This window comes from Triticum aestivum, chromosome 2B, assembly GCF_018294505.1.
Source record: "Triticum aestivum cultivar Chinese Spring chromosome 2B, IWGSC CS RefSeq v2.1, whole genome shotgun sequence".
NCBI classification, from domain to species: Eukaryota; Viridiplantae; Streptophyta; class Magnoliopsida; order Poales; family Poaceae; genus Triticum; species Triticum aestivum.
In genome coordinates, this window is record NC_057798.1 from 81134917 (window position 1) to 81158768 (window position 23852).

Sequence of the window (23852 nt, forward strand, 5' to 3'; positions counted from 1 at the left end):
TGTCGTGCCGGTATTGTACCGGGACCACCGAAGGTGTTCCGGGGGTCCACCGGGAGAGTCCACCTGCACCGGAGGGCCCTATGGGCTGTATGTGGAAGGGAACCAGCCCCTAAGTTGGCTGGGCACCATCCCCCCTAGGGCCCATGCGCCTAGGGTTGGGGGGGTAACCCTAAGGGGGCGCCCCCCTTGGCTTGGGGGGCAAGCCCCCTCCCCTTGGCCGCCGCCGCCCCTCTAGATCTCATCTAGAGGAGCCAGCCCCCTTCCCCCTTCACCCTATAAATAGAGGGGAGGAGGGAGGGTAGCAACACAACATCCAAAGCACAGCCCTCCCCCTCTCCAACACCTCTCCTCCTCCGTTTGAGCTTGGCGAAGCCCTGCCGGAGAACCACTGCTCCACCACCACCACGCCGTCGTGCTGCTGCTGGAGTTGTCTTCCCCAACCTCTCCCTCCTCCTTGCTGGATCAAGGCGCAGGAGACGTCAGCGGGCTGCACGTGTGTTGAACGCGGAGGCGCCGTTGTTCGGTGCTAAGATCGGAATCGACCGCGATCTGAATCACTACGTGTACGACTCCTCCAACTGCGTTCTTTTAACACTTCCGTTTCACGATCTTCAAGGGTATGAAGATGCACTTCCCTCTCTTGTTCCTAGAATCTCTATAGATTGATCTTGGTGAAGCATAGAAAATTTTGAATTATTACTATGTTCCCCAACAGTGGCATCATGAGCCAGGTTTATGCGTAGATTCTATGCACGAGTAGAACACAAGTAGTTGTGGGCGTTGGTTTTGTTCAATATGCTTACCGTCACTAGTCATATCTTGTTTCGACGGTATTGTGGGATGAAGCGGCCCGGACCGACCATACACGTACACTTACGTGAGACAGGTTCCACCGACTGACATGCACTTGTTGCATAAGGTGGCTAGCGGGTGCCAGTCTCTCCCACTTTAGTCGGATCGGATTCGATGAAGAGGGTCCTTATGAAGGGTAAATAGCAATTGGCATATCACCGTTGTGGCTTTGCGTAGGTAAGAAATGTTCTTGCTAGAAACCCGTAGCAGCCACGTAAAACATGCAACAACAATTAGAGGACGTCTAACTTGTTTTTGCAGGGTATACTATGTGATGTGATATGGCCAAAAGAATGTGATGAATGATATGTGATGTATGAGATTGATCATGTTCTTGTAATAGGAATCACGACCTGCATGTCGATGAGTATGACAACCGGCAGGAGCCATAGGAGTTGTCTTAATTTATTGTATGACCTGCGTGTCATTGAACAATGCCATGTAATTACTTTACTTTATTGCTAACCGTTAGTCATAGTAGTAGAAGTAATAGTTGGCGAGACAACTTCATGGAGACACAATGATGGAGATCATGGTGTCATGCTGGTGAAGAAGGTGATCATGCCGCTCTTCAAAGATGGAGATCAAAGGCGCAAGATGATAATGGCCATATCATGTCACTTTATGATTTGCATGTGATGTTTGTCATGTTTACATCTTATTTGCTTAGAAGGATGGTAGCATAAATAAGATGATCCCTCACTAAAATTTCAAGAAAGTTTTCCCCCTAACTGTGCACCGTTGCTAAGGTTCGTTGTTTCGAAGCACCACGTGATGATCGGGTGTGATAGATTCTAATGTTCCCATACAACGGGTGTAAGCCAGATTTACACATGGAAAACACTTAGGTTGACTTGACGAGCCTAGCATGTACAGACATGGCCTCGGAACAGAAGAGACTGAAAGGTCGAACATGAGTCGTATAGTAGATATGATCAACATGAAGATGTTCACCGATGATGACTAGTCCGCCTCACGTGATGATCGGACACGACCTAGTTGACTCGGATCATGTATCACTTAGATGACTAGAGGGATGTCTATCCGAGTAGGAGGTCATTAGATGAACTTAATTATCCTGAACATAGTCAAAAGGTCTTTGCAAATTATCTCGTAGATTGCGCTTTAGTTCTACTGTTTTAGATATGTTCATAGAGAAAATTTAGTTGAAAGTTGATAGTAGCAATTATGCGGACTGGGTCCGTAAACTGAGGATTGTCCTCAATGCTGCGCAGGAGGATTATGTCCTTAATGCACCGCTTGGTGTGCTGAACCTCGAACGTCGTATGTGGATGTTGCAAACATCTGACATACACGTTTTGATGACTACGTGATAGTTCAGTAATGTTAAGCGGTTTAGAATTGAGGCACCGAAGACAATTTTTGAAACGTCGTGGAACATATGAGATGTTCCAAGGGCTGAAATTGGGATTTCAGGCTCGTGCCCACGTCAAGAGGTATGAGACCTCTGACGAGTTTCTTAGCCTACAAACTAAGGAAGAAAAGCTCAATCGTTGAGCATGTGCTCAGATTTTCTGAGTACTACAATCACTTGAATCGAGTGGGAGTTGATCTTCCATATGAGATAGTGATGTTTCTCCAAAGTCACTGCCACCAAGCTACTAGAGCTTTGTGATGAACTATAACATATCAGGGATAGATATGATGATCCTTGAGCCATTCGCGATGTTTGACACCACGAAAGTAGAAATCAAGAAGGAGCATCAATTGTTGATGGTTAGTGAAACCACTAGTTTCAAGAAGGGCATGGGCAAGAAGGGATACTTCATGAAATGGCAAATCAGTTGCTGCTCTAGTGAAGAAACCCAAGGTTGAACCCAAACCCGAGACTAAGTGCTTCTATAGTGAGGGGAATGGTCACTGAAGCAGAACTACCCTAGATACTTGGTAGATGAGAAGGCTGGCAAGGTCGACAGAAGTATATTGGATATACATTATATTAATGTGTACTTTACTAGTACTCTTAGTAGCACCAGGGTAATAGATACCGGTTCGGTTGCTAAGTGTTAGTAATTCAAAATAAAAGGCTGCGGAATAAACGAAGACTAGCTAAAGGCGAGGTGACGATGTGTGTTGGAAGTATTTCCAAGGTTGATGTTATCAAACATCGCACGCTCCCTCTACATCGGGATTGGTGTCAAACATAAATAATTGTTATTTAGTGTTTGCATTGAGCATAGATATGATTGGATTATGTTTATCACAATACGGTTATTCATTTAAGGAGAACAATGGTTACTCTGTTTATTTGAATAATACCTTCAATGGTCTTGCACCTAAAATGAATGGTTTATTGAATCTAGATCGTAGTGATACACATGTTCATGCCAAAAGATATAAGATAGTAATGATAGTACCACCTACTTGTGGCACTGCCATTTGAGTCATATTGGTATAAAACGCATGAAGAAGCTCCATGTTGATCGATCTTTGGACTCACTCGTTTTTTGAAAAGTTTGAGACATGCGAACCATGTCTATTGGTATGTACGCATGAAGAAACTCCATGCAGATGGTTCGTTTGGACTCACTTGATTTTGAATCACTTGAGACATGCAAATCATACCACATGGGCAAGATAACTGAAAGCCTCATTTTCAGTAAGATGGAACAAGAAAGCAACTTGTTGGAAGTAATACATTTTGATGTGTGCAGTCCAATGAGTGCTGAGGAACGCAGTGGATATCGTTATGTTCTTACTTCACAGATGATTTGAGTAGATGCTAATTATATTTACTTAGTGAAACACAAGTCTGAATTATTGAAAGGTTCAAGTAGAGTGAAGTTAAAGATCATCGTGACAAGAGGATAAAATGTCTATGATATGATCATAGAGATGAATATCTGAGATGCGAGTTTGGTACACAATCAAGACAGTGTGGAAATTGTTTCACAACTAATACCGCCTGGAACACCATAGTGTGATGGTGTGTCCGAACATCATAGATGCACCCTATTGGATATGGGGCATACCATGATGTCTCTTATCAAATTACCACTATCGTTTATGGGTTAGGCATTAGAGACAACCACATTCACTTCAATAGGGCACCACGTAATTCCGTTGAGATGACACCGTGTGAACTATGGTTTATAGAAACCTAAGCTGTCGTTTCTTAAAAGCTTGGGCTGCGACGCTTATGTGAAAAGGTTCTAGCCTGATAAGCTCGAACCCAAAGCAGATAAATGCATCTTCATAGGACACCCAAAACAGTTGGGTATACCTCCTATTTCAGATCTGGAAGCAAAAGTGATTGTTTCTGAAAACAAGTCCTTTCTAGAGGAAAAGTTTCTCTCGAAAGAATTGAGTGGGAGGTTGGTGGAGACTTGATAAGGTTATTGAACCATCACTTCAACCAGTGTGTAGCAGGGCACAGGAAGTTGTTCTTGTGGCGCCTACACCAGTTGAAGTGGAAGTTGATGATAGTGATCATGAAACTTAGAATCAAGTCACTACCAAACCTCGTAGGTCGACAAGGGTGCGTACTACTTCAGAGTGGTACGTAATCCTGTCTTGGAGGTCATGTTGTTAGACAACAATGAACCTACGACCTATGGAGAAGCGATGGTGGGTCCGGATTCCGACAAATGGCTCGAGGCCATAAAATCCAAGAGGATCCATGTATGAAAACAAAGTATAGACTTTGGAAGAACTACTTGATGGTTGTAAGGCTGTTGGGTACAGATGGATTTTAAAAGGAAGACGGACAATGATGGTAAGTGTCACCATTAAGAAAGCTCGACTTGTCGCTAAGATGTTTTCCGACAAGTTCAAGGAGTTGAATATGATGAGACTTTCTCACTCGTAGCCATGCTAAGAGTATGTTCCAATTATATTAGCAGTTACTGCATTATTTATGAAATCTTGTAGATAGGATGTCAAAACATTGTTTCCTCGACGATTTTCTTGAGGAAAGGTTGTATGTGATACAACTAGAAGGTTTTGTCAATCCTAAAAGATGCTAACAAGTATGCAAAGCTCTAGCAATCCTTCTAAGGACTGGAGCAAGCATCTCGGAGTTGGAATATACGCTTTGATGATCAAAGATTTTGGGTTGATACAAAGTTTATGAGAAACTTGTATTTCAAAAGAAGTGAGTGGGGGCACTATAGAATTTCTGATGAGTATATGTTGTTAACATATTGTTGATCAGAAATGATGTAGAATTTCTAGAAAGCATAGAGGGTTATTTGAACAGTGTTTTTCAATGGAAAACCTGGATTAAGCTACTTGAACATTGAGCATCAAGATCTATAAGGATAGATCAAAACAATTAATAGTACATTCAAATGAACACATACCGTGACAAGATTTTGACGGAGTTCAAAATAGATCGGCAAAGAAGGAGTTTTTGGCTGTGTTATAACGTGTGAGTATTGAGTAAGACTCAAGACCTAACCACGGCAGAAGAGCAAGAGAATTATACCAAGTCTTAGCATCACCCTTTAATAAGAACGGAAATATCTTAAGGATATAAAAGTAGCGAGATTTATCATCATGAGTAAACAGGGTAGCTATATCATTCAACTTGGTAAGATGTGCCACAACAGTTTTAGATTCAAGGCCATAAAAAGGATCAGATTCAACTAGAGTAATAATCTCAGGATCAACAGAGAATTCATAATCCTTATCAGTAACACGGATAGGTGAAGTAGCAAAAGCGGGGTCAGGTTTCATTCTAGCATTAAGAGACTGCTGCTTCCATTTAGCTAATAGTTTCTTAAGATCATATCTATCTTTGCAGGCAAAGATAGCTTCAGCAGCTTCTTTATTCATAACATAACCCTCAGTAACAACAGGCAATACATAATCATTGCGAGAATTTTCATCATCACTATCATCAATAATAGCATCTTCAATATTTTCATTCCCCCTAACTCTAACAAGTTGTTCATCAAGAAATTGACCTAATGGCAAAGTAGTATCACGCACAGAAGTAGTTTCATCATAAGTATCATGCAAAGCAGAAGTGGCATCATCGATAACATGTGACATATCAGAATTCATAGCAGTAGCAGGTTTAGGTGTCGCAAGCTTATTAATAACAGAAGGAGAATCTAGTGCAGAGCTAGATGGCAGTTCCTTACCTCCCCTCGTAGTTGAGGGATAGATCTTGATTTTAGAGTCTTTCAAATTCTTCATAGTGATCAACAGATATAAATCCCAAGTGACTCAGAGAATAGAGCTATGCTCCCCGGCAACGGCGCCAGAAATTAGTCTTGATAACCCACAAGTGTAGGGGATCGCAACAGCTTTCGAGGGTAAAGTATTCAACCCAAATTTATTGATTCGACACAAGGGGAGCCAAAGAATATTCTTGAGTATTAGCAGTTGAGTTGTCAATTCAACCACACCTGGATAACTTAGTATCTGCAGCAAGGTATTTAGTAGCAAAGTAGTATGATAGTAATGGTAACGGTGGTAAAAGGCAAAGATAGTAATAGCAATATTTTTGGTGTTTTGTAGTAGTTGTAACAGCAGCAACGAAAAAGTAAATAAGCGAAGCACAATATATGAAAAGCTCGTAGGCAATGGATCAGTGATGGATAATTATGCCGGATGCGATTCCTCATGTAATAGCTATAACATAGGATGACACAGAACTAGCTCCAGTTCATCAATGTAATGTAGGCATGTACCGTAAATAGGCATACATGCTTATGGAAAAGAACTTGCATGACATCTTTTGTCCTACCCTCCTGTGGTAGCGGGGTCCTAGTGGAAACTAAGGAATATTAAGGCCTCCTTTTAATAGAGAACCGGACCAAAGCATTAACACAAAGTGAATACATGAACTCCTCAAACTACGGTCATCACCGAGAAGTATCCCGATTATTGTCACTTCGGGGTTGTCGGATCATAACACATAATAGGTGACTATAGACTTGCAAGATAGGATCAAGAACACACATATATTGATGAAAACATAATAGGTTCAGATCTGAAATCATGGCACTCGGGCCCTAGTGACAAGCATTAAGCATAGCAAAGTCATAGCAACATCAATCTCAGAACATAGTGGATACTAGGGATCAAACCCTAACAAAACTAATTTGATTACATGATAAATCTCATCCAACCCATCACCGTCCAGCAAGGAATTACTCACGCACGGCGGTGAGCATCATGAAATTGGTGATGGAGGATGGTTGATGATGACGACGGCGACGAATCCCCCTCTCCGGAGCCCCGAACGGACTCCAGATCAGCCCTACCGAGAGAGATTAGGGCTTTGTGGTGGCTCCGTGTCATAAAACACGATGAAACTTTCTCTTTGATTTTGTTCTCCTCGAGACGGAAGATATGGAGTTGGAGTTGAGGTCGGTGGAGGTCCAAGGGCCCACGAGATAGGGGGGCGCGCCCTACAGGGGGGCGCCCCCCTGTCTCATGGACAGGCCCTAGTCCCCCTGGTGTATTTCTTTCGCCCAGAAATTCTTATTAATTCCAAAAAGTGCCTCCGTGGATTTGCAGGTCATTCCGAGAACTTTTCTTTTCTACACATAAAACAACATCATGGCAGTTCTGCAGAAAGCAGCGTCAGTCCGGGTTAGTTTCATTCAAATCATGCAAGTTAGAGTCCAAAACAAGGGCAAAAGTGTTTCGAAAGTAGATACGTTGGAGACGTATCAACTCCTCCAAGCTTAAACCTTTGCTTGTGCTCAAGCAATTCAGTTGATAAACTGAAAGTGATAAAGAAAAACTTTTACAAACTCTATTTGCTCTTGTTGTTGTAAACATGCAAAGCCATCATTCAGGTTTCAATAATATTATAAACTAACCATACTCACAATAACACTTAGGTCTTATAATTACTCATATCAATACCATAATCAGCTAGCGAGCCATAATAATAAAACTCGGATGACAACACTTTCTCAAAACAATCGTAACATGATATAACAAACTGGTATCTCGCTAGCCCTTTCTGAGACTGCAAAACATAAATGTAGAGCACCTTTAAAGATCAAGGACTAACTAAACATTGTAATTCATGGTAAAAGAGATCCAGTCAAGTCATACCCAATATAAACCAATAATAATGAACGCAAATGATAGTGTGCTCTCCAGCGGGTGTTTTTTAATAAGAAGGTGATGACTCAACATAAAAGTAAATAGATAGGCCCTTCGCAGAGGGAAGCGGGGATTTGTAGAGGTGCCAGAGCTCGATTTTTAAAAGAGAGATTAAATAACATTTTGAGCAGCATACTTTTGTTGTCAACGCAACAACTTTGAGATGGATGTATCTTCCATACTACATGCATTATAGGCAGTTCCCACGCAGAATGGTAAAGGTTTATACTCCCCCAACCACCAACAAGCATCAATCCATGGCTTGCTCAAAACAACTAGTGCCTCCAACTAACAACAATCCTGGGGGAGTTTTGTTTAATTATTTTGATTTGCTTTGATCTTTTTGGATCATGGGACTGGGCATCCCGGTTACCGTCCCTTTCTCGTGAATGAGGAGCAGAGTCCACTCCTCTGAGAATAACCCACCTAGCATGGAAGATATGGGCAGCCCTAGTGGAAACATGAGCGGATAGAGCATACAAAACAGAATTTCATTTGAAGGTTTAGAGTTTGGCACATACAAATTTACTTGGAACGGCAGGTAAATACCGCATATAGGAAGGTATGGTGGACTCATATGGAACAACTTTGGGGTTTAAGGATTTTGGATGCACAAGTAGTATTCCCGCTTAGTACATGTGAAGGCTAGCAAAAGACTGGGAAGCGACCAACTGAGAGAGCGACAACAGTCATAAACATGCATTAAAACTAATTCAGACCGAGTACAAACATGAGTAGGATATAATCCACCATGAACATAAATATCGTGAAGGCTATGTTGATTTTGTTTCAACTACATGCGTGAACATGTGCCAAGTTGAGTCACTCAATTCATTCAAAGGAGGATACCATCCCATCATACCACATCATAATCATTGTAATAGCATGTTGGCATGCAAGGTAAACCATTATAACTCAAAGCTAATCAAGCATGGCACAAGCAACTATAATCTCTAAATGTCATTGCAAATATATTTACTTCATAATAAGCTGAATCGGGAACAATGAACTCATCATATTTACAAAAACAAGAGAGGTCGAGTTCATATACCAGCTTTTCTCAGCTCAAGAAGTCCATCATATATCGTCATTATTGCCTTTCACTTGCACGACCGAACGATGTGTATAATAATAAGAGTGTACATGCATTGGACTAAGTTGGAATCTGCAAGCATTCAACTCAAGAGAGAAGACAAATAATGTGGGCTCTAAATTAAATAAACAATCATGCATATGAGAGCCACTAAACATTTTCAATATGGTCTTCTCGACCCCCAAAGGAAAGAAAAGAGAATAAAACTATTTACACGGGAAAGCTCCCAACAAGAAAGAAGAACTAGAAATCTTTTAGGGTTTTCATTTTAATTCTACTACAAGCATGGAAATTAAGCTAACTGATTTTTTTGGTTTTTCTCAAGGTTTATCAAACAAACAAGAAGAAGACTAGAAAAAGAAATTTAAACTAGCATGGATAATACAATGAAAGAGTATGAGCACCGACAACTAGTGTGTGAACATGAATGTAAAGTCGGTGAGAAATACGTACTCCCCCAAGCTTAGGCTTTTGGCCTAAGTTGGTCTAATACCAGGGACCGCCTGGCTGATATCCGTAAGTGAAACCGGGGTCGTACTGAGATGCAGCGGCAACCGCCTCCTGAGCTGCGGCGTGTTGGTGAGCTGCCTCCGCTCTCCTCTCGTGTTCAACTGCTTCCTCTCTGGTAACAACATATCTTCCTTTTGACTGATAATCAAAAAGGTAGGGAGCAGGAAGAGAAACATGGACGACATTGCGTCTGTCATAGGTTAGTCGATATTGGAGGAATTGATCATTTCGCCCAAGAAATTGATGACTGACCATAGCTTCATAATCCAAATAAATAGGAGGTATTATCATATCTCCCTCTCGTGGGGCTATGCCAAGATAATTAGCCACACGGGTTGCATAAATTCCTCCAAATAAATTTCCCTTTCTACTATTATTCTGCAACCTACGTGCAACTATTGCCCCCAAGTTATAACCTTTAAAACCTAACACAACACTCTTAAGGATACCCAGATCAGGGACACACATGTGACATGCTTCATCCTTACCATTAATACATCTACCGATGAAGAGAGCAAAATAATGTATAGCGGGAAAATGAATGCTCCCTATGGTAGCTTGTGCTATGTCCCTAGATTCTCCCACAGTAATACTAGCAAGGAAATCTCTAAATTCAGATTTGTGAGGATCATTAATATTACCCCACTGTGGGAGTTTGCAAGCAGTTGTAAAATCCTCTAAATCCATGGTATAAGATGTATCATAAATATCAAATATGACACTAGGAGAATTATGCGTACAGTTATATTTAAATCTCCGCACAAAGGAATCAGTCAATTGATAGTACTGGGGACACTTATCTTGTAGGAAGTCCTCGAGCTCAGCATTGCGTACATATGCGTCAAATTCCTCCTTGAAGCCTGCTTTGACTATAAAATCATTGGATGGCCACTCACAAGCTCGTACATTCGTGTTCCTCGGCGATTCAACATCTTGCTCACGTATAGCAATCATGGGCCCTTTCTTCACCGAGGAACCACCTTGGTACATTCTCCTAAGCATATTTCTTTTTCTGAAATAATTCTGAAATTTTAGTAACTTCAAAATAAAAGTGAATAAAACTTGACAAGAATGGTAGCAACTACTCCTACAAGTGCCTAGGGCCTACATCATGCATTAAAATTACTTGGAACCCCATAAATTTAACATGCAAGCTCAAGAACAGGGTCACCAGGGCAGCAAGGATTTGCAATGAATAAAGGACTAGAACAAAAACTAATTGGACCAATGGAGGAGTCACATACCAAGCAACAATCTCCCAAAGCAGTTTTGTGAATGGAGCTTTGAGCAAGGAGATCGAAAATCGCAGCAAAACAAGCTAGAACTCGTGCTTGAGCTGGATGGGGATTTTTTTTGGGTAGAAGATGGACTGTGTGGGTGGTGGCATAAGTGGAGGGGGGCTACCAGGGGCCCACGAGACAGGGGGGCGCGCCGTATAGGGGGGGCGCCGTCCACTCTCGTGGCCTGGTGCTTGCCCCTCCTACAGTAATTTCAGTGCCTAAAATCCTTAAATATTCCATAAAAACATACTAAATTTGCAAGGCATTTGGAGCACTTTTATTTTCGTACTATTTTTATTGCACGGATAAATCAGAAAACAGACAGATAATACTATTTTTGCTTTATTTATTTTAAGTAAAAAAAAGTAAAAAGAAAGTATAGAAGGTTGTGCCTTCTAGTTTCATCCATCTCATGATCATCAAAATGAATCCACTAACAAGGTTGATCAAGTCTTGTTAACAAACTCATCCCGAATAACACGGAACCGGAGAAATTTCGAAGTGACACTAAGTTACCTCAACGGGGATATGAAAATCCCCAACAATAAGTATATCATACTTTTTCTTGAAAGTAGGGAGAGGAAATTCAAAACCTCCAATAATAATTGATGGAATTTTCTCAATAGAATTTATGCTATGAACTTGGATTTGCTTCCTCGGAAAATGTACCGTATGCTCATTTCCATTAACATGAAAGGTGACATTGCCTTTGTTGCAATCAATAATAGCTCCTGCAGTATTTAGAAAGGGTCTACCAAGAATGATAGACATACTATCGTCCTCGGGAATATCAAGAATAACGAAGTCTGTTAAGATAGTAACATTCGCAACAACAACAGGCACGTCCTCACAAATGTCGACAGGTATAGCAGTTGATTTGTCAGCCATTTGCAAAGATATCTCAATAGGTGTCAACTTACTTAATTCAAGTCTACGGTACAAGGAAAGAGGCATAACACTAACACTGGCTCCTAAATCACATAAAGCAGTTTTAACATAATTTCTTTTAATAGAGCAAGGTATAGTGGGTACTCCGGGATCACCAAGTTTCTTAGCTATTCCACCCTTAAAGGTATAGTTGGCAAGCATGGTGGAAATCTTAGTTTAAGGTATTTTCGTCTTATTAGTGATGATATCTTTCATATATTTAGCATAAGGGTTTGTTTTAAGCATATCAGTTAAGCGCATGTGTAAGAAAATAGGTCTAATCATTTCAACAAAACGCTCAAAGTCCTCATCATCCTTTGACTTGGATGGTTTAGGAGGAAAGGGCATGGGTTTCTGAACCCATGGTTCTCTTTCTCTACCATGCTTCCTAGCAACAAAATCTCTCTTATCATAACGTTGGTTTCTTGATTGTGAGTTATCAAGACCAATAGCAGGTTCAATTTCTATATCATTGTTATTACTAGGTTGAGCATCTACATGAACATCATTATTAGCATTATCATCAGGTTTATGATCATCTCCGGATTGTGTTTTAGCATCAGAGATAGAAGTATTATTAGGATTCTCAGGTATTTCTACATTAGGTTCACTGGAAGTTTGCAAAGTCCTATCATTCTTCTTTTTCTTCTTCTTAGAAGAACTAGGAGCATCTAGATTATTATTCTGAGAACTTGTTCAATTCTTTTAGGGTGGACTTCAAGATACAAAGGTTCCTGAGTCATTCTACCAGTTCTAGTAGCCACTCTAACAGCAAAGTCATTTTTATTATTTAATTCAGCAAGCAATTCATTCTGAGCCTTAAGTACTTGTTCAGCTTGAGTAGCAATCATGGAAGCATGTTTACTAGTGAGTTTAAGTTCACTTTTAACTCTAGATACATAATCATTCAAGCGTACTATCGTATAAGCATTATTCTTCAATTGTCTACCAACATAATCATTGAAATTTGCTTGTCTATTCATGAAATTATCAAATTCATCTAAGCAAGGGCTATGCAATTTAGTGGATGGGATTTCATCTTTATCATATCTATAGAGAGAATTTACCTTTACTACCTGTGTCGGGTTATTAAGACAATGTGTTTCTTCAACAGGCGGTATATTAAGACCATGTATTTCTTCAATAGGAGGTAAATTCTTAACATCATCAGCTTTAATACATTTTCCTTTCATTGATTTCTTTGCCTCTTGCATATCTTCAGGACTGAGAAATAGAACACCTCTCTTCTTAGGAGTGGGTTTAGGAATAGGCTCAGGAGTTGGCTCAATTGGTTCAGGAATTTCCTCAGGAATTGGCTCAGGGAGAGTCCAATTATTTTCATTAGTCAACATATTATTCAATAGTAATTCAGCTTCGTCGACTGTTCTTTCCCTGAAAACACAACCAGCAAAACTATCCAAGTAATCCTTGGAAGCATCGGTTAGTCCATTATAGAAGATATCAAGTATTTCATTTTTCTTAAGTGGATGATCCGGCAAAGCATTAAGTAATCAGAGAAGCCTCCCCCAAGCTTGTGGGAGACTCTCTTCTTTGATTTGCACAAAGTTATATATTTCCCGCAAGGCAGCTTGTTTCTTATGAGCAGGGAAATATTTAGCAGAGAAGTAATAAATCATATCCTGGGGACTACGCACACATCTAGGAGCAAGAGAATTATACCAAGTCTTAGCATCACCCTTTAATGAGAAACGGAAATATCTTAAGGATATAAAAGTAGCGAGATCTATCATCATGAGTAAACAGGGTAGTTATATCATTCAACTTGGTAAGATGTGCCACAACAGTTTCAGATTCAAGGCCATAAAAAGGATCAGATTCAACTAGAGTAATAATCTCAGGATCAACAGAGAATTCATAATCCTTATCAGTAACACAGATAGGTGAAGTAGCAAAAGCGGGGTCAGGTTTCATTCTAGCATTAAGAGACTGCTGCTTCCATTTAGATAATAGTTTCTTAAGATCATATCTATCTTTGCAGGCAAAGATAGCTTCAGCAGCTTCTTTATTCATAACATAACCCTCAGGAACAACAGGCAATACATAATCATTGCGAGAATTTCATCATCACTATCATCAATAATAGCATCTTCAATATTTTCATTCCCCCTAACTCTAGCAAGTTGTTCATCAAGAAATTCACCTAATGGCAAAGTAGTATCACGCACAGAAGTAGTTTCATCATAAGTATCATGCAAAGCAGAAGTGGCATCATCGATAACATGCGACATATCAGAATTCATAGCAGTAGCAGGTTTAGGTGTCGCAAGCTTATTAATAACAGAAGGAGAATCTAGTGCAGAGCTAGATGGCAGTTCCTTACCTCCCCTCGTAGTTGAGGGATAGATCTTGGTTTTAGAGTCTTTCAAATTCTTCATAGTGATCAACAGATATAAATCCCAAGTGACTCAGAGAATAGAGCTATGCTCCCCGGCAACGGCGCCAGAAATTAGTCTTGATAACCCACAAGTGTAGGGGATCGCAACAGCTTTCGAGGGTAAAGTATTCAACCCAAATTTATTGATTCGACACAAGGGGAGCCAAAGAATATTCTTGAGTATTAGTAGTTGAGTTGTCAATTCAACCACACCTGGATAACTTAGTATCTGCAGCAAGGTATTTAGTAGCGAAGTAGTATGATAGTAATGGTAATGGTGGTAAAAGGCAAATATAGTAATAGCAATATTTTTGGTGTTTTGTAGTAGTTGTAACAGCAGCAACGAAAAAGTAAATAAGCGAAGCACAATATATGAAAAGCTCGTAGGCAATGGATCAGTGATGGATAATTATGCCAGATGCGATTCCTCATGTAATAGCTATAACATAGGATGTAACAGAACTATCTCCAGTTCATCAATGTAATGTAGGCATGTATTCCGTAAATAGTCATACGTGCTTATGGAAAAGAACTTGCATGACATCTTTTGTCCTACCCTCCCGTGGCAGCAGGGTCCTAGTGGAAAGGGATATTAAGGCATCCTTTTAATAGAGAACCGGACCAAAGCATTAACACATAGTGAATACATGAACTCCTCAAACTACGGTCATCACCGAGAAGTATCCCGATTATTGTCACTTCGGGGTTGTCGGATCATAACACATAATAGGTGACTATAGACTTGCAAGATAGGATCAAGAACACACATATATTGATGAAAAAATAATAGGTTCAGATCTGAAATCATGGCACTCGGGCCCTAGTGACAAGCATTAAGCATAGCAAAGTCATAGCAACATCAATCTCAGAACATAGTGGATATTAGGGATCAAACCCTAACAAAACTAACTTGATTACATGATAAATCTCATCCAACCCATCACCGTCCAGCAAGCCTACGATGGAATTACTCACGCACGGCGGTGAGCATCATGAAATTGGTGATGGAGGATGGTTGATGATGACGACGGCGACGAATCCCCCTCTCCGGAGCCCCGAACGGACTCCAGATCAGCCCTCCCGAGAGAGATTAGATCTTGGCGGCGGCTCCGTGTCATAAAACGCGATGAAACTTTCTCTTTGATTTTTTCCTCCCCGAGACGGAAGATATGGAGTTGGAGTTGTGGTCGGTGGAGGTCCAGGGGGCCCACGAGATAGGGGGGCGCGCCCTACAGGGGGGAGGCGCCCCCCTGTCTCGTGGACAGGCCCTGGGCCCCCTGGTGTATTTCTTTCGCCCAGAAATTCTTATTAATTCCAAAAAGTGCCTCCGTGGATTTGCAGGTCATTCCGAGAACTTTTCTTTTCTACACATAAAACAACATCATGGCAGTTCTGCTGAAAACATCGTCAGTCCGGGTTAGTTTCATTCAAATCATGCAATTTAGAGTCCAAAACAAGGGCAAAAGTGTTTGGAAAAGTATATACATTGGAGACGTATCAACTCCCCCAAGCATAAACGTTTGCTTGTCCTCAAGCAATTCAGTTGATAAACTGAAAGTGATAAAGAAAAACTTTTACAAACTCTAATTGCTCTTGTTGTTGTAAACATGCAAAGCCATCATTCAGGTTTCAACAATATTATAAACTAACCATACTCACAATAACACTTAGGTCTCATAATTACTCATATCAATAACATAATCAGCTAGTGAGCCATAATAATAAAACTCGGATGACAACACTTTCCCAAAACAATCATAACATGATATAACAAACTGGTATCTTGCTAGCCCTTTCTGAGACTACAAAACATAAATGCAGAGCACCTTTAAAGATCAAGGACTGACTAAACATTGTAATTCATGGTAAAAGAGATCCAGTCAAGTCATACCCGATATAAACCAATAATAATGAACGCAAATGACAGTGTGCTCTCCAGCGGGTGCTTTTTAATAAGAAGGTGATGACTCAACATAAAAGTAAATAGATAGGCCCTTCGCAGAGGGAAGCAGGGATTTGTAGAGGTGCCAGAGCACAATTTTTAAAACAGAGATTGAATAACACTTTGAGGCATACTTTTGCTGTCAACGCAACAACTATGAGATGAATGTATCTTCCATACTACATGCATTATAGGCAGTTCCAATGTAGAATGGTAAAGGTTTATACTCCCCCAACCACCAACAAGCATCAATCCATGGCTTGCTCAAAACAACGAGTGCCTCCAACTAACAACAATCCTGAGGGAGTTTTGTTTAATTATTTTGATTTGCTTTGATCTTTTTGGATCATGGGACTGGGCATCCCGGTTACCGGCCCTTTCTCATGAATGAGGAGCGGAGTCCACTCCTCTGAGAATAACCCACCTAGCATGGAAGATATATGCAGCCCTAGTGGAAACATGAGCGGCTAGAGCATACAAAACAGAATTTCATTTGAAGGTTTAGAGTTTGGCACATACAAATTTACTTGGAACGGCGGGTAAATACCGCATATAGGAAGGTATGGTGGACTCATATGGAACAACTTTGGGGTTTAAGGATTTTGGATGCACAAGCAGTATTCCCGCTTAGTACAGGTGAAGGCTAGCAAAAGACTGGGAAGCAACCAACTGAGAGAGCGACAACAGTCATAAACATGCATTAAAACTAATTCACACCGAGTACAAACATGAGTAGGATATAATCCACCATGAACATAAATATCGTGAAGGCTATGTTGATTTTGTTTCAACTACATGCGTGAACATGTGCCAAGTCGAGTCACTCAATTTATTCAAAGGAGGATACCATCCCATCATACCACATCATAATCATTCTAATAGCATGTTGGCACGCAAGGTAAACCATTATAACTCAAAGCTAATCAAGCATGTCACAAGCAACTATAATCTCTAAATATCATTGCAAATATATTTACTTCATAATAAGCTGAATCAGGAACAATGAACTTGTCATATTTACAAAAACAAGAGAGGTCGAGTTCATACCATCTTTTCCCATCTCAAGAAGTCCATCATATATCGTCATTATTGCCTTTCACTTGCAGGACCGAACGATGTGTATAATAATAAGAGTGTACGTGCATTGGACTAAGCTGGAATCTGCAAGCATTCAACTCAAGAGAGAAGACAAACAATGTGAGCTCTAAATTAAATAAACAATCATGCATATGAGAGCCACTAAACATTTTCAATATGGTCTTCTCGACCCCCAAAGGAAAGAAAAGAGAAGAAAACTATTTCCACGGGAAAGCTCCCAACAAGAAAGAAGAACTAGAAATCGTTTTGGGTTTTCATTTTCATTCTACTACAAGCATGGAAATTAAGCTAACTGATTTTTTTTTGTTTTTCACAAGGTTTATCAAACACACAAGAAGAAGACTAGAAAAAGAAATTTAAACTAGCATGGATAATACAATGAAAGAATATGAGCACCGACAACTAATGTGTGAACATGAATGTAAAGTCGGTGATAAATACGTACTCCCCCAAGCTTAGGCTTTTGGCCTAAGTTGGTCTAATACCAGGGACCGCCTGGCTGATATCCATAAGTGAAACCGGGGTCGTACTGAGATGCAGCGGCAACCGCCTCCTGAGCTGGGCGTGTTGGCGAGCTGCCTCCACTCTCCTCTCGTGTCTAGCTGCTTCCTCTCTGGTAACAACATATCTTCCTTTTGTCTGATAATCAAAAAGGTAGGGAGCAGGAAGAGAAACATGGACGATGTTGCGTCTGTCATAGGTTAGTTGATATTGGAGGAATTGATCATTCCTCCCAAGAAATTGATGACTGACCATAACTTCATAATCCAAATAAACAGGAGGTATTATCATATCTCCCTCTCATGGCGCCCCCAGGCCCTGGGCCCCCTGGTGTATTTCTTTCGCCCAGAAATTCTTATTAATTCCAAAAAGTGCCTCCGTGGATTTGTAGGTCATTCTGAGAACTTTTCTTTTCTACGCATAAAACAACATCATGGCAGTTCTGCTGAAAACAACTTCAGTCCGGGTTAGTTTCATTCAAATCATGCAAGTTAGAGTCCAAAACAAGGGAAAAAGTGTTTGGAAAAGTAGATACGTTGGAGACGTATCACACACACGGATCTAAAAGGTTCAGACTCATTGACTAATAACCTCTCTCACAAGCGAGATATGATCAAACCCCATGGGTGTTGGATTCATTACAATCACATAGTGATGTGAACTAGATTATTGACTCTAGTGCAAGTGGGAGACTGTTGGAAATATGCCCTAGAGGCAATAATAAAATGGTTATTATTATATTTCCTTGTTCATGGTAATTGTTTATTGTTCATGCTATAATTGTATTAACTGGAAACCATAATACATATGTGAATACATAGACCACAACATGTCCCTAGTGAGCCTCTAGTTGACTATCTCGTTGATCAATAGATGGTTATGGTTTCCTGACCATGGACATTGGATGTCATTGATAACGGATCGCATCATTAGGAGAATGATGTGATGGACAAGACCCAATCCTAAGCATAGCACAAGATTGTTTAGTTCGTTTGCTAAAGCTTTTCTAATGTTAAGTATCATTTCCTTAGACCATGAGATTGTGTAACTCCTGGATATCGTAGGAGTACTTTGGGTGTACCAAACGTCACAACGTAACTAGGTGACTATAAAGGTGCACTACAGGTATCTCCGAAAGTATTTGTTGGGTTGGCACGAATCGAGACTAGGCTTTGTCACTTCGTATGACAGAGAGGTATCTTTGGGCCCACTCGGTAATGCATCATCATAATGAGCTCAATGTGACTAAGTAGTTAGTCACGGGATCATGCATTACGCAACGAGTAAAGTGACTTACCGGTAACGAGATTGAACGAGGTATTGGGATACCGACGATCGAATCTTGGGCAAGTAACGTACCGATTGACAAAGGGAATTGTATACGGGATTGCTTGAATCCTTGACATTATGGTTCATCCGATGAGATCATCATGGAACATGTGGGAGCCAACATGGGTATCTAGATCCCGCTGTTGGTTATTGGCCGGAGAGATGTCTCGGTCATGTCTGCATGATTCCCGAACCCGTAGGGTCTACACACTTAAGGTTCGATGCCGCTAGGGTTATAGGGAAAGTTTGTATGTGGTTACCGAATGTTGTTCGGAGTACCGGGTGAGATCCCGGACATCACGAGGAGTTCCGGAATGGTCCGGAGGTGAAGATTTATATATGGGAAGTCATCATACCACTACTAGGGAAAAGCCTAGCAGCAGCGCGGGTTTTAGGCCTATCAGTAGCGCGGGCAGGAGCGCTATAAGGCGCTACAGCTAAAGCTTAGCAATAGCATGCCTAGACCCACGCTACTGCTAAATTGACTTAGTAGTAGTGCTTCTACAGAAGAGCGCTACTGGTAATTAGTAGTAGCGCTTCTCCTTGCCCGCGCTACTACTATTATTTAGTATTGTATTTCTTTTTTATTTCATGTTGTATTCATACACCTTTACACAAGTTTTCATACAACAGGAATTTAGAGATTGTTTTTACATCATAATGAGTTATTACATCACGGGGTGAAAGAGACGTGGACTAGTTTCAAGTGGATGTCCATCCACTTGAAACTAATCTGCGGTTCTTTCACCCAATGATATAATAATATCATCATCATCATCATATCATTAACAACTTATCATCATAATACATCATTGTCATATAACACCTCCTTAAGATCAACTTAGCAAATTGGTCACTAGTCGTAATCACAAGTACTCCTCATTATCAACTCTAACACATTACCACATAATAAACATATTGTACCTCATAGGACCTACTACATTCGATTAAGACCTACTACATTTTCTAAGGTAAAATAGCAAAAAACAAGATAGCCCCTCACTCTCCATTATGGAGAATGGAGATTAGCCTGTCTCCAATTCTTGCCTTTCGCTAAATGTTACTTCCAAGAACCTCCTTGCGAATGTCCATACATTTCTTCCATTCTTTGATGAGCATGTGTTCACCGGTTTTAGATTTACCTGGCAGTATGTTCAGAACTGTAAGGCGACCATTCAGATACATCAGATGAGGCACACAATCCATTGGGAGTTTCTGTTGAAAAACATAGTAATAACTTCGTAGTTAGCAATGATGTACTAGTTTTAGAAGTATGAAAAAGATGCACGGATGTCGTAATAGTAAAAAGTCTTACCAGGGTATCTCCAGAGAAGTTACCGTGGTTCAACACGTGCACTAGTGGCACGTATTCACCATAATTTGGAGGAGTTTGATAATAGTTATTGTAATCCTCAAGAAGAGTAAAAAATGCGATCAGATGATTTTTCTCCTTATAAGTTAATACGGAGCCATCGGTGTAGTGGGTTTTGTCTACCATCTTCCGCACAGTCTTTGAAGAATCAAAATAAGCTGTCAATGGAAATAAGTTGTCAACTATTTTGAAATAAACAATATAAATTAGTTAATAACTATGTTTGAGAAACTCACGTAGCGGTACAATCGGAAGCATATCAACAAGGATCCAAATGTCCATATTGTCTTGCTCGATGTCAGGATCACCAAGATCCATTATCCTCATAAAAACCATACATTTTGCAAAGTGCTTCCCAATTTTGGCAACCAAAATGGGTTACGCTCTGAGCATTGCACATATTTACTTCAAAATCCATATCATGATGGGTCCTTAGGTGTATTTTCTTTGTTTCAAAATTTTCATGGTCTTCAAAACCCATCCTCTCCAAGACATAGCGTCTTGCATGGCATGGGATAAGCTAGTCAAATTGTAAAAGATGAAAATTAGACGTTGAAATAGTTGAAGTCATGCTTAATTACGAAAAAACACTTGTCGTTGTTGCGTACCGTTTCAACATCGAAAGTCTCCTCGAGCTTAATGCTGTAGCGCCGATCTTCATCCAGCTCAACGAACCTGTCGCACATACCTCGATCGTCGTGGCACCAGCTGCACTCCCCCGGGAGACTGTCGTCGTCCGTGTATGACATTTCCTACGTTCATAATTCAAAGATTAAACTTGTACATATTCTAGCACAAGTCATGCCAGAATTCAGGGAAAAATCCGGCATGACCTTTGCTAAAAAAGGACATATCGAGCGCCTGAAATTTGCCGGAACGGAAATTAATCAACACTTCGGCAAAACATAGGCCACTCGGAGGTGTAACCAAAATATGAAATAATTGCTTAAACTAAAAAATAACAACAAATATGACATGTTCAACTAGTTCTATTAATTCAACTAGTTCTTACTAAATATAAACTTACTATAAATAGAAAAAAACTAGTTCTTTCTAAAAATAAAGTAGTTCAACTAGTTATTAATTTACTTACTAAACTAGTTCAACTAAAACTAAACTAGTTCAACTAAAACTAAAATAGTTCTATTAATTCAACTAGTTCTTACTAAGTATAAACTTACTATAAATAGAAAAAAAACTAGTTCTTTCTAAAAATAAAGTAGTTCAACTAGTTATTAATTTACTTACTAAACTAGTTCAACTAAAACTAAACTAGTTCAACTAAAACTAAACTAGTTCTATTAATTCAACTCGTTCTTACTAAATATAAACTTACTATAAATAGAAAGAAACTAGTACATCTACTACTACTAATTAACATCTACTACTACATTTACTACTAATTAACATCTACTACTGCTAATTATACAACTAGTTTACCATCACTACTACTAATTAATATCCACTGCTACTAAAAATCATTATCTATGAACCCTAAATTAACATCTACTACTACTAAAATCATCTACTAACTAAGCAAAGAGAGAGGGGGTGGGGGAGGGGTGGGGGCTTACAGAGGGAGAGACGATGGCAGGGAGGTGCTCGGCGACGGAGGTATAGGGGCGGCGAGGGCGGGCTCGGGATCGGGGGAGACAGCGGCGAGGCGGGGTCGGGGGAGATGGCGGCGAGGCGGGTCGAGGGAGACGGTGGCGAGGCGGGGTCGGGGGAGACGGCGGCAAGGCAGGGTCGGGCGAGACGGCCGCGAGGCGGAGGCGACGAGGGGGAGAAGAGAGAGTGGGGAATTGGGGGAGGAAGCAGAGGAGAGGGAATCAGGCCGCGCGGGGGGTAGGTGAAAATAGCTTTAATAGTAGCGTATGGAGGAAAAACGCGCTGCTACTAAAATCCGTAGTAGTAGCACCGTTTCTAGAAGGGCGCTACTACTATACCTAGCATGTCGGGACCGGTGTGGCAATTGTAGTAGTAGCGCGTTCTATTCCTGCCGCGCTACTGCTAAGGGGGTAACAGCAGCGCGGTTTAGCCAGACACGCTACTGCTAAGTAGCAGCAGCGCCTCATTTTAACAAGCGCTACTGGTAAGATTCTGTGTATAAGGTTTTCCCTAGTAGTGTACGGTCACTGGAAGTATTCGGGGGTTTGCCGGTATTGTACCAGGACCACCGAAGGTGTTTCGGGGGTCCACCTGCCCCAGAGGGCCCTATGGGTTGTATGTGGAAGGGAACCAGCCCCATGCGCCTAGGGTTGGGGGCGACCCTAAGGGGGTGCCCCCCTTGGCTTGTGGGAGCAAGCCCCCTCCTCTTGGCCGCCGCCCCCCTTTAGATGTCATCTAGAGGGGTCGGCCCCCTTCACCCTATAAATAGAGGGGAGGAGGGAGGGCAGCAGCACAACATCCAAGGCGCAGCCCTCCCCCTCTCCAACACCTCTCCTCCTCCGTTTGAGCTTGGCGAAGCCCTGCCGGAGAACCACTACTCCACCACCATCATGCCGTCGTGCTACTGCTGGAGTTATCTTCCCCAACCTCTCCCTCCTCCTTGCTGGATGAAGGCACGGGAGACGTCACCGGGCTGCACGTGTGTTGAACGCGGATGCGCCGTTGTTCGGTGCTAAGATCGGAATCGACCGCGATCTGAATCGCTACGTGTACGACTCCTCCAACCGCGTTCTTGCAATGCTTCCGTTTCACGGTCTTCAAGGGTATGAAGATGCACTTCCCTCTCTTGTTGCTAGAATCTCCATAGATTGATCTTGGTGAAGCATAGAAAATATTGAATTATTGCTACGTTCCCCAACAATTTTATCATGCTCAATCGGTCCATACTCCTTGTCCAACGAAGCATCGGAATTCATCGCTTTCCCTACAAATAAATCACAAAAAGAACAGGGCGGACTATCTTTCAAAAACATAGAGCGCAAGGGGCAGCCCGATAGTTGTTGTACATACCGCGGTGCAGTCCGGGCTGGCGACAATGTCCGCGACGGTGTGCACGAGGGAGAGGATTGTTGCGCAGGTGCTAGCAGCGCAAAGGCTCAGAACGACTGTGGAGAAAGGGTGGCGGCGGAGCTGCAAGACGTCCCTTGCGGAGGAAGAAAAGGAAAGGAGAGAGAAAATGGATTCGGTAGGTCGAGGGGGTGGATTTGGTGCAATTTGCGGTGGGTTAGGCCTGTCGGGTACGACGTAGCAGACGCGCCCGGGAGCGCCCGGGCATCCCCATATCCGTCCTACATTTTGGCTGGATATGAGGGGTGTCATTAGTCCCAGCGCTTGAGGCCCGTAGAGGCGCCTGTCTAGAACGCCTTTTTTTACCGGTCACTGGCTGAGGCATTTGTTCGGGCGTATGGGGGATTTGAGGCGCTCGACTGTAGATGTTCTTAGTGCTCAAAAACTGAACCAATAGCTACACGCAAAGAATCGCACGGAGTTGGAATCGACGAATCCGCTCCGAC